General features: G+C 38.0%; 1 protein-coding gene across 1 annotated transcript in view; it reads left to right on the top strand.

The window, feature by feature from the left end:
• Positions 1–12,624, top strand: part of ahi1 (Abelson helper integration site 1) — a 258,275-nt gene that overhangs the window by 172,658 nt on the left and 72,993 nt on the right. The window lies entirely within an intron of this gene.

The raw sequence follows: 12,624 nt of genomic DNA, 5'->3' as shown, positions 1-12,624 counted from the left end.
ATTCAGAACACTTGCCAATGGGAAAAGAAAAGGCATCAACTAAAATACTGTGCAGCTGCTCTGTGATGGACAACATATTTTGCAGCATGAATCAGCGGTTAAAATGCTTTGGTTTTAAGACAGTTATCTATCCCAGGATTATTTGAAAGTAAAGGCAGAACAGAAGAATGGCTGCCTGGAGATCGTGTTCTGTGGCAGCCAGGAGCAAAAGTAAAGAACAAATATGACAAAGCCGGTGCAGACATCACCTACAGCGCAGTCTTTTGACACTGCTGAAAATGTGTTGCTGGAAAAGCGCAGCAGGTCAAGCAGCATTCAAGGAGCAGGAGAATCGACGTTTCGGGCATGAGCCGTTCTTCAGGAATTCCTGAAGAACGGCTCATGCCCAAAACGTCGATTCTCCTGTTCCTTGGATGCTGCCTGACCTGCTGCGCTTTTCCGGCAACACATTTTCAGCTCCGATCTCCAGCATCTGCATTCCTCACTTTCTCCTAGCCTTTTGACACTATCAAGTAATGTTTCAGATTGAGGCAATAAAGCCAGAAGAGGAGACAGCAGTTGATCAGATTATTTGAAGAAGAACTAAGCAGTCATCTCAGTATCCAAGTCGACATTCCGCCCTTAATTCTAAGTATCAAAACAAATGGTTCCATAATTTGCTTATTGTTTGAGGGATTGGTGTACATAACATCCTTGACTTTGGTGTGAAAAAAAAGGTAACTGCTCTTCAAAAGAAATTGACAATGGAACATTTAAAAGCATTTTGAAAATATGCAAGAAGCTTTATATGTGAAATAGTTTATGAAATTGAATGTGATTATCATATTATCTCACTGTACAAGCAATGACCATTTGGTCCATTTCATGGGCTTTTTATATAAGCTATCCCATTATCTTCTGGCATTCTCAGAGCTGTACCATTGATTTATTTTCAGTTATTTGTATAATTTTAATTAAAGCTACTTCTGGCCTTTCAGATAGTACCATACCAGTCATTACATGGATTTCCCTTGCCTCCCCTTTGATTCGTTTGCAATCAAGTAATCTGGTTTCTTATAATTTTGAATATTCTATTCAGTCTTCTCTTAATTTTATCTGCTCAACGACAGCAATCCAAGCTTCTCACATTTCCCCTCATCCTTAGGTTAAGCGTCAATCAGATTAACCATGTCCCCAGAGCATTATCTGAGAAAGAGGTCAAATTTTTCTCATCCCCTGTTTCCTTGCAGTAAATTACACTCTAAAGGAATTGACAACTGTCTGTAAGTGTGCTACCCCGACATCAGCACAACACTTGAGCTAGGGCCAAACTAGTAACTTCTGTCAAATTTTGGAATAATATTAATGATTTTGTCTTCCAATCCTGTATTAACAAGGCAAAGAGTTTCATACACTATTAAAACAGCTTTATCACCTTGTCAATTAAGAAACTGTGTGCTGAGAGGATCTCTTCTCAAATATTTTATGGAAACCTAAAGGAAACTTTTTCAGGGGTATGGGTGACTAATGCTGATGCATTTTATGAAATTACGTATCACTTCAATTGGTCACACTGCACAATATAAAATTCAACTGACAATCATGTCTAGGCAAAATTATGTTTTCTAACACCTGGCTATAAAAGATGCAAAGAAGGATTCTAAAAAGTAAATTTGGCATGATATTCTGAATCATTTAGGAAGTTTTATAATTGTGTTTATATCCTCAGAAATTAGAAGTTTCCATTATGTGGGAATAACGTTGGTTAAAAAGAAGTTTAGATATAAATTTGAGCATTTTGTGGAAGTGCATGACCAAGTCAAGACATGGGATCCAAATTATATTTTTGCAAGAGTCATTATAAAACTAGATATATGAATTTATAATAGGCAAAGGTTGACATGAAGTGTGACAAAATAGAGGTCACATGCAGAGGATTTTATAAAACAATATCCAACATATACTTTAATTATTCAACTTTTATATTATATCTGAAAGGTACATTATAAAAACTTGTAAATAAATTACTGAGATCACTCCTTGACTATAACATAAAATATGTTGCATTTCAGAAACCAAATTTTACTGATGTTGAGGAAAACACCATTGAATCTGGAATGACTTCAGTTTAAGTTGATTTGCAGCTGCAAGGGTCTAATATTTCATGCATTCATAAATTTTTTTGCATTCTGACTTTGTTTTAATTTTTAAAAGAGCGGCTTAGGAAGGAGTAGCATAATTAGCGAGATGAGTCAGCCTCATTAAAACTAAACTTTTGTTATTGTAATTATGAATCATGCTTTGTTATATATTGTCAAACATGTTTCACAATGACATTAGTTGCATTTTTGTGAAATGGTTTGTAGCTTTTAAGATTAATACGCACTTCTCAAAACTTTCTCTTAGATATTTTGTTTGTCATTTGAGAGATGGGAATGATGGAATACAATACTTTATATCACTTGTGTTATGGATAAATTACCACACGCTACCTTTAATTTGGCTACTTATTGTGAAATCTCACATACAATGAAATACTGAAGCAATCATTAAACTTTATTGCATGCAGCAACCAAATAAGACCTCCCAAGTAAGCAAGTTAAGCACCACACTTTGACTTGGCTAATACCTGATTAATGGTGAAATCTAGGTACGATTCCAACCAACAGCATCTGTCTCTGGATGTCCAATGTTTAATCCTCATGCAGCCTTGTTCTCCAGAGTTCTGATACTGAAGAATCCTAGAGTTGAATTCTGAAAGTATTTTCTGCCCTTCATGTTTATGGCATGACATTATGGATGGGTGGCAGGGTGAAATGTGAGTAGGATGTTAGATGAATACCGGGTGACCTGGACAGGCTGGTTCAGTGGACGGATGCATGGCAGATGCAGTTTAATGTGGATAAATGTGTGATAATCTACTTTGGTGGCAAGAACAGGAAGGCAGATTATGACCTAAATGGAGTCAAGTTAGGTAAAGGGGCAGTACAACGAGATCTAGGTGTTCTTGTACATCAGTCAATGAAAGCAAGCATGCAGATACAACAGGCAGTGAAGAAAGCTAATAGCATGCTGGCCTTCATAACAAGAGGAATTGAGTATAGAAGCGAAGACGACCTTCTGCAGCTGTACAGGGCCCTGGTGAGACCGCACCTGGAATATTGTGCACAGTTTTGGTCTTCAAATTTGAGGAAAGACATTCAGGCTATTGAGGGAGTACAGCAGCGATTCACAAGGTCAATTCCTGGAATGGGGGAACTATCTTACGCTGAAAGATTGGAGCGACTGGGCTTGTGTACGCTTGAGATAAGAAGGCTGAGAGGGGATCTGATTGAGACATATAAGATTATTAAAGGATTGGACACTCTGGAGGCAGGAAGCATGTTTCCGCTGATGGGTGAGTCCCGAACCAGAGGACACAGTTTAAAAATAAGGGGTAGGCCACTTAGAACAGAGTTGAGGAGAAACTACTTCAGCCAGAGAGTGGTGGGTGTATGGAATGCTCTACCCCAGAAGGCTGTGGAGGCCAAGTCTCTGTATACTTTCATGAAAGAGTTGGATAGACCTCTTAAGGATAGTGGAATCAACGGTTATGGGGATAAGGCAGGAACAGGATACTGATTGAGGATGATCAGCCATGATCATAATGAATGATGGTGCTGGCTCGAAGGGCAGAATGGCTTACTCCTGCACCTATTGCCTATTCGTTCACCCACAAAGTTACAATTCTGCTGCTTGCCTTCTTATCCTAAGTAACTTCCCTGTTCCTTGTCAAACTTGGCTTTGACTTGTCTGAAGACATAAGTTTCCTACAATTAACTCTTTAAATTCTTCTTTAGGGCAGTCATTTGTCCTTGTGGTATAAGATAGCCAGTCATCAGGTAGTTGCGAAAGCAGTTTGTTTGTGTAGTGACTCCTCCTTTTCGCAGACATGGCTAATTGCTTTCAATTTCTGCATAACAATTTGTCTTTGCCCCTTAATAGTTTATTCTAGAAAGAATTATTACTAATTATTTATAAACAATCCAACTCTTCCATGCCAACCAGATATCCTAACCTAATCTAATTCCATTTGCCAGCACTTGGCCCATATCCCTCTAAACCCTTCCTATTCATATACCCATCCAGATGCCTTTTAAAATGTTGTAATAGTACCAGCCTCCACCATTTCCTCTGATAGCTCATTCCATACACACCACTCTCTGCATGAAAAAGTTGCCCCTTTGGTTCCTTTTAGAAGTTTCCCCTCTCACCTAAACCTATAACCTCTAGTTCTGGACCCCTCCACTCCAGGGAAAAGACCTTGCCTATTTAGTCTCTCCATGCCCATCATGATTTTGTACACCTCTATGCTCCAGGGAAAACAGCTATTATCATCTGTGATGATCTTGCTATTGATAATGTTCAATCTCAAGCTTTCTAATTCAGATTCTTAAGCTGCTGCCTTTTGAACAAAATGGACACACTTCCAGGAGTGCAGAAATCTGATTATTGTACAAAAAGCTTCATAGACACTGAAAGCGCCAGTTTCTCAGATGTCAGGCCACTTTCTCTAAATACAGGGTGACCGCTGTATCCATGGGTAAGGTTTCCATGGTTAATGGTTTCACTTACCTGCAGTTTACCACAGCCTGAACATATTATATGGAACATTCCAAAACCGGGGACGGGGATGGGGTGGGGGGAGCTGGGGGTGCTGCTGGGGAGGTAAATTTCCCATTGAAGTAAATGGGTTCACTAATATCCGTGGTTTCGGGCATCTGCGGTAGGTCTTGGAACATATCCCGCATGGATACGGGGGATTACTGGATAAAAAAGTATTAATTTACATAGATGTGCATGTTATAAATCATTTCTATGGGTTATTTTGTATATACAGTTTTTGTTACTGGCTTAGTTTTATGCCCCCATTTGTTCTCTTCATTTTCAGTGTTTCTGGTAAATTAATTGCCAGCTATTAAGACAAAGTGACCTTGGGAGGAATCTAATTATTTTGAGTCCATTGGCTTTTGGAGAAGTGAAAATCACAATTACTACATTAGACTTTCAATCAAATAGGTGGGTGGGACTTACGACCTGTTGTCAGAATACATTTACTTCTGCTGTGATTTATCATTCATCAAATGACAAAAGTCTGTACAATACCAACCTAATTCCTCTAGTCAGTAATGGCTGCTTGAATCATTTTGTTTATAAAGGGTATTTGTTAGTGCTCAACTTCTCCAATAATTAGTAGTTGCACGTTTTTGAGGACTTTGAATGCAGGATGTGTTGTTCAAGCAGCACTTAACAACATGTCTAAGTGTAAACAGTGTTTTGGTTTAGCGGGGAAGAGTGCGCAGATAATTGTGCCCCACTGTTCTGCAAGCTTACATTTGCATCTGGATCTTGCAAAAATCATGCAGTTATCTGTGAATGTGGTGAATTGCTGTTTCATGGGGCCAATATACTGCTTGGAGTGACTTTAATGCACGTGGCTGATGCGGAAGAGCAACTGTATTCCCAGCTATCAATCTGAGAATAAGGACCTGTGCTATTCCATCACTTGCTAGCAGACATTGTTTTTGTGCCTTAACATTATTTGCATTAACATTGTTATCCTATCCTATCATTTTAGAACGTCATTAATGGTGCTGATTTCCTCGTGAAAGGCTATCACAGTGCTCAGTGTTTTGTGGCTGTGCACATTTCCTTACTTAAGAGAGTGCCAAAAATATGGGTATTTGCATCTGTTTGTTTCATCAATAGTTACACCTTGCATTTGTATAGCTGCTTAAGCACTATCAAATGTGTCAGCCTACTTCACAAGGGGAAACAGCCACAAATATTAGAAGCGTTAGGAGAACTTGCATTAGACGTGTCTGAAAATATAGCATATTTGAGATTTTTAAAGGTAGAGTTGTAAGGAGCAAAAGTAACTCACAGTGCCACTGCCCATGGCAGAACAACAGGAATAAGATTCCAAGAGATGTGAAGTCTCCAAAGCATAAAGGAAAATGTGGAGGTATGAATGGAGAAACTGTGGATAATTTATCAAAGGGAACAACCATTTTGAGTTTGTGTGTTGGTTGATAGGGGACTCGATGAAAATCAGCAAATTGGAATACTGGCATCTGTGGTTTAGACTGGTTCAAATGAATGTTTTAGCAACCAATGCAATGAGGGATGGGTGGAATATATGATGTGTAGAGGTGTAAATAGACCTCGTTAATGAAAAGAACACAGTTTTATAGTTCAGCTCTCCTATCTGGTGCAGCGTGAATCAGCAGTTGGGTCTGAATGCACTGAGGCAAGAACTTGAGAGTTTTGATGTGAACCAAATAGACTTTAAGCTTCACAAAAGTCAGCTGGAAAAAGTTCTGATGCATTTACTCATTTGCAAACTGTATTAAAATCGTTGTAAAGCTGACTTGCTAGAAATGAGCTCATCAGAGTTCACCAGGCGAAAACGGAAACCAACATTAGAAATTCAAGGATGCGCTCTGCAGAATCAACCAAGACAACCACTTTCTATCAATATTATTGGATTTTAGTTATTTCTAGAGTGTCTGCTTTACAGCAGTGTATTGCCCTTTACCTTAATGTGCACTGTTTGTGGGTTTAAAACTGCTTTGTCTTTAAGGTTTTGTGTTACATGACATTTGGAAGTGAATCTGAAAAACCTTTTTTTGTGGGTTTCTGTTGAGTTTTGAGATTCCATTTTTGCCCGTTTATTACCTTCTTTATGTTTCAAGCAGATTTCTCTGATTCATATTTGTCCTTGTTGCAAAGAATCTTTATGAAACAGATCAGTTTTACTCAAAATGAAAGTAGACTCAGCAATAAGTATATCCTAACAAGGAGAACAAAATAAATTGTACTGCAAATGCAAATGATGTAGTAACTCTATTATGGTTAGATTTCCAATCCATCAACTGAATTGGGGACTGGATCAAAATGTTTTCTGTTTTATGACCAAGTGTACTTCAGCATGCAAGTATTTTATAAAAACATGAGTAATGGAAATATTTAACTAATACTGTGCATCGTCTATCATGCCTCTGTGAACTACAAGCCAAAATCACAATGGGAACAGGAAATAAGGACCATCCTATCTATTCATCTCAATAACCCCCCCTTACATGCACATGCAAGTTTGTTTTCCTCCTATATTTGTTTTGTTATAGTTAAGTAATCCTGTGTTGGGATTCTTAGTTGTTGATAGTCTATAATTTCCTAGCAGTTTTATCAAAAGATAATTAACGATTTTAGTCTGAAAGTGATGAGTCAAGGTAGACTGATTTGGGCATAACAGGCAATAGTTGCAGTGAACTGCACCTTATTAAGGTGAGCTACTTTACCTCTTCCTTCAACTTGAAAAATATGTTTTTAAGTTTTCTGCCAGATAAAATATGTTCAAGTGTCATAAGCATAGTAATTTAAAATAAATGGTTTTATTTTGTGAATGTAGCAAGGGATTTTTTTTAAACTAAATACTTTTAGTCACAGATAGATGACAGATTTTGAAACTGAAGGGCTGCTAAGGTGCAAGCAATGACTGGCCATTTTCTGTAGCCTGAAGTGTTTTGCATTGCAAATTTCTAAATGCATATGGAGAATGTAAAATGATAGCGATTCAGTTGCAAGCACAGTTCATCAGTCTGTAGTTCTGTTTATTGCGAGACAGTGCATGTTACAACACTGTAGTTATGAAAATCAAACTAAATGATGGTGACCGAAGATTTGAACTGTATCATATTGATAGAATATTTGTGAGGTAGTTTGGGCTTGCAATGAAGCTATAGCTTTGAATAGGTAAGGGATGCCAAAATCCAGAGCATCAGTTTTACAGATGAGTGGAAACTGAATACAGACCTTTCTTTTAAAACATTTATGACAGCTTGTAAAGTTTATTGCATGAAAACATGGCTGTATAATCTCATGATGGGAGTGTCAGGGCTACCCATTGCTCAAACTCTCCACCCATGATTGTAATACGTTTTCTTGAGAGATTAACCAATATATTGTATAGATTTTGATATCTTTGCTATTTGAGAATATAACTCGAGCAAGTGTGCATAAAGAAATGGTAGTCCATTTAATTCTAAGTGTACTAAAAGTATTATACAAGTAAAAATAACAAAAAATGACAGGTGTTAAGCTTGTTATTCAGTGCATAACTATATTTATGATCCTTAAATTTCTACAAAAAATATAGAATATACTAAGAGGAAAAACAAGCACTTGTGAGTATTTTTAGATCAGAATCAAGGGGTGAATTATTAAGACATTATCCACCATAATTTTGGTGGAAGGACTGTTTTACCACGGATTCCATGGCATTTCCTCTGAAGTTAGTGAACAAATGAGAAAACTCCTGTGAAGAATTAAGAAATTTTTGATTAAGAGCATAAGTCCAACCCAACCTGTCAAGTCAACTGAATTCAGCAGTCCAGAAACACTACTCAAACTGAATTGTCTGGACAGCCAAACATTTTTACAAGACTGCTAATCCATCTGACAGCAAATATTGCCATATTTTCTTGAATATGTCAATGGATCATGATTTTAAAAGGTGAATAAAATTTAAAATGGGTATGGCAGACATTTCAATTAAACCCATTAATGGAATCAATTAGATTAATCCTTGTTTAAAATTAGTTTGTTTAAACTTTCCTGTACATAGCAGCAACAGCTGTTATCGCACATCAACAAATATTGCTATGAAGTAGCACAAGAAATAACCTCCTCACTGATGTTCAAAAGAAGTGACATCTAGAGATGAGATGAGAAATACTGCCCTTTACTTCAGAGCTGTACTTCTTTGAGTGTGAAGTTAAGGAGTCCTTGCAAAACTTCAGTCATTGGAATTCAGGAGGGTGAGTTGGACGACTCTCCATTGGTTGGAGTCATACCTGGCACAAAGGAAGGTGGTAGACATTATAGATGTCATTAAAATTCCAGGTCATCGCTGCAGAAGGTCCTTAGGGTAGTGTCCTGGGCTCAGTGATCTTAAGCTGCTTCATCAATGACCTTTTCTTGTGAATCAAAAGTGAGGATGTTAACTGATTGTACAATGTTCAACACAACTCATAAATCCTCAGATTCCAACTGTATCCCTATGCAACAAAACCTGGACAGCATGTGGAATTGGCCTGACAAGTGGCAAGTAACATTGTCACCACATAAATGCCAGATAATTACTATCTCCAACAAGAGAGAATCTAATCATTTAACACTTGACATTCAATTATGTTACCCTCACTGAATCCCCACTGTCAGCTTCCCGGAGATTCCAATTGACCAGAAATTGTACCGATTGGCCAAATAAATACAAGAGCAGGCGAGAGGCATTATGAAGAAGGGTCACTAGATCTGAAACTTTTAACTCCACTTTCTCTCCACGGATGCTGCCAGACCCACTGTGTTTTTTTCCAGCAATTCCTGTAGTAACATGCCTCCTGCGATGCCACAAATCAGCAAATGATTCAAACCAAATTTTAAAATGTCAAAATGAATGAACAAGCATTAAACTCCAAAATAAGTATACTCCTATCAATCTGTTTACTTCAATGATTGCAACCACTTAATAATTTCAACAACTGGGCGGCATGGTGAAGCAGTGGTTAGCACTTTTGCCTCACAGTGCCTGCAATCCAGTTTTGATTCCTGCCTCAGGTGACTGTCAGTGTGGAGTTTGCACATTCACCCCATGCCTGCGTGGGTTTCCTCCCACAATCCAAAAATGTGCAGGAGGGTGAATTTGCCATGCTAAATTGCCCATAGTGTTAGGTGCATTAGTCGGGGGTAAATATAGGGTAGGGGAATAGGGGTCTGGATGAATTACTCTTCAGAGGGTCGGTGTGGACTTGTTGAGCAGAAGGGCCTGTTTCCATTCTGTAAGGAATCGGATCTAATCTAATCTAATAATCAGAAATTGTTATTTTAAATTCTTTAGCTCAGAATTTGACGCCAAATTGCCAATAACTGTAAATCATACTTAATAATCAGAATTGTTATTTTAAATTCTTTAGCTCAGAATTTGACGCCAAATTGCCAATAACTGTAAATCATACTTACAATTCTTAATGCATAAATCTTAGCACTTGTGAGAAAGAGATGCTCTATGATCTGTGAACTATGACAAGTCGCTGGATGGTTTGCAGTGCTCTACAATTAGGCTAATGAAAATGTCTGTTCACTTTAAGGAAGAATGATCATAGGAAAGAGGTTAATCAACGATGGTTAACCAGAGAAGTTAAGGATAATATCAGATTGTAAGAAAAATAACATACAATGTGGCGAATATTAGTGGTGATACAAAAGATTGGGAAAACTTTAAAAATCAATGAAAGACAACTAAAAAAAAAGGAAGAAATAAACTTAGAAGTAAACTTGCAAGTAATATCGTCACTGACTACCAGATCTTCTTTAATATAAAAAAAGAAAGAGAAGCCAAAGTGAACATAGGCCCATTCAATGCTAATGAGGCTGTGGAAATAATAACAAGGAACCAGGAAATAGCAGAGGAGTTGAATAAATTCTTCGCACCAGTCTTCGTAGTAGAAAGCACTAGAAGATTCTTAGAGGACATGATAGGGCAGATCCAGAAAGTTTGTTTCCTCTTGTGGGAGAGTCTAAGACTAGAGGACATAATCTCAGAATAAGGGTTTGTACATTTAATACCGAGACAAGGAGGAATTTCTTTTCTAAGAGGGTTGTGATTCTTTGGACTACTTTATCACAGAGGATTGTTGAGGTTTGGGCAATAGACCAATTTTTAATCTCTAAGGGAATCAAGAGTTATGGAGAAAAGATAGGAAAGTGGTGTTGGGGATTGTCAGATAAACCATGATCGCATTGAATGGTGGAGCAGACTTGGTGGGCTGCATGGCCTAATTTTGCTTCGCTGTCTTACGGTCTTATTTTTGAGAGTTTCATGAAGTTGGCTTATTATTTAACTATTTAAATATCCTTTACATAACAAATCATGTTCTTGCATTGCTATGCACTTTCTCTACCCCAGAAAAGGAATAAGGGAAACTGTGCAGTTTCCTTTCAGTAACTTGTGAAATTTTTGTAAAGATAGCAAAATTAAAATATTGTCTTTTTAAATGTATCCTTCACCTCTTTTATCCTACTTTTAATTTAATTTTTCTTTTCTTCTCTAATTCTTTTTCTACACCCAACCAACCTCCATCTCAGCGTGTTTCCCTCTTCAGCAGACCTATTTCATTCTTAATCTTTATTAGGAAAGAAGGTATGCTGTCAGTCCCATGATTCACCAAGGCCCTAGATCCCTCTTGCTCTTGTCATACTATTATCAACTTGCATGTCCAGCTACATAACAGGACAAAATATATTCGAGCTGAAGGACATGGCAAAAGTCATGGCATCCTCAAGCCTGACTTCCAACTGACCTGAACTAACTTAAGAATGCAGGACAATATCATTTTGTAGCCTTAGATGTACAAATTTTTTATTTCAGGCACAGACTGTTACATTTCTGTAAACAGCATATTCTCAGATTTAGAATGAAATGAACCATGAAACACAATCACAATAGAATAAACTAACACCTCAATCACTCCCTAAGATTGCAACATAGTTTTAGAAAATTGTTCATGGGATGTGGGAGTCCCTGGCTCAGACAGCATTTACTGCCGTTCCTTCCAGACCTGAGAAAGATGGTGGTGAGCTGCCGTCTTGGACTTTGAGGCGTAGGACACCCACGGTGCTCTTAGGGAGTGAGTCCAGATTTTGACACAGCAACACTTCGAAGTTAGTATGGAGTGTGCTTGGAGGGGAACTTGCAGGGAGTTGTGGTCTTATTCTTATGCATGTTAGAGGTTTGGAAGGCGCTGTCAAAGCAGCTTTGATGACTTAACGGCAATGAATGTTGTGGGTCATACATGCTACTGCAACTGTGCATCAGTAATGAAGGGAATAGATACTAAAAGCAGTGGATGAGATGTTAATCAAGTGGACATTTTGCCCTGGATAGTGTTGAGCATTGTTGGAGATGCACCAACTTAGGCAATTGGAGAGTATTCCATCATACTCTGGAATTTTGCTTTGTAACAGTATACAAGCTTAAAGAAAACAGAAGACTTTAGAAGGCCTCCAGCTAGGCCAGCATTTATTGCCCATTCTTCATTGCCTCCATAAAGGTGATCGTGAGTTGCCTATTGATCCACTGCAGTCTGTCTGATGTCAGGACACCCCCAATTTTGTTAGGAAGAAAGTTCCAGGAATTTGACTCAGCAACAGTGAAGGAAAAGTGAGAAGTTCTACAAATCAGGATATTGTGTGACTTAAGAGGAACTTGAAGGTGTGGTGTTCCAAGGTGTGTAAGCAAAGAATATATGTTTGAAACGTGCTTTCAAAGAAACATCGGGAAGTTATTGGACTACATATTATTGAAGATTCATCCAACTGCAATGGTGCACCTGTGGTGGAGGGAATGAATACTTAAGGTGTTCAATATGATGCTGATCAAACTGATTGCTTTGATCTTGATGATGGATAGCTTTTTGAGTGTTGTTGGAACTGCAGTCAAACATGCAAGTGGAGAGTATATCATCACACTCTGACATGCATCTTTATAGATGCTTGAGATTAGGGAGACAGATGGTGAGTTATCTGCCATAGAATTCTCAGCGTCTT

This window comes from Hemiscyllium ocellatum, chromosome 3 (assembly GCF_020745735.1).
Source record: "Hemiscyllium ocellatum isolate sHemOce1 chromosome 3, sHemOce1.pat.X.cur, whole genome shotgun sequence".
Lineage (NCBI taxonomy): Eukaryota > Metazoa > Chordata > Chondrichthyes > Orectolobiformes > Hemiscylliidae > Hemiscyllium > Hemiscyllium ocellatum.
The sequence above is the reverse complement of the archived record's forward strand: the minus strand, read 5'-3'. Positions and strand labels throughout refer to the sequence as shown.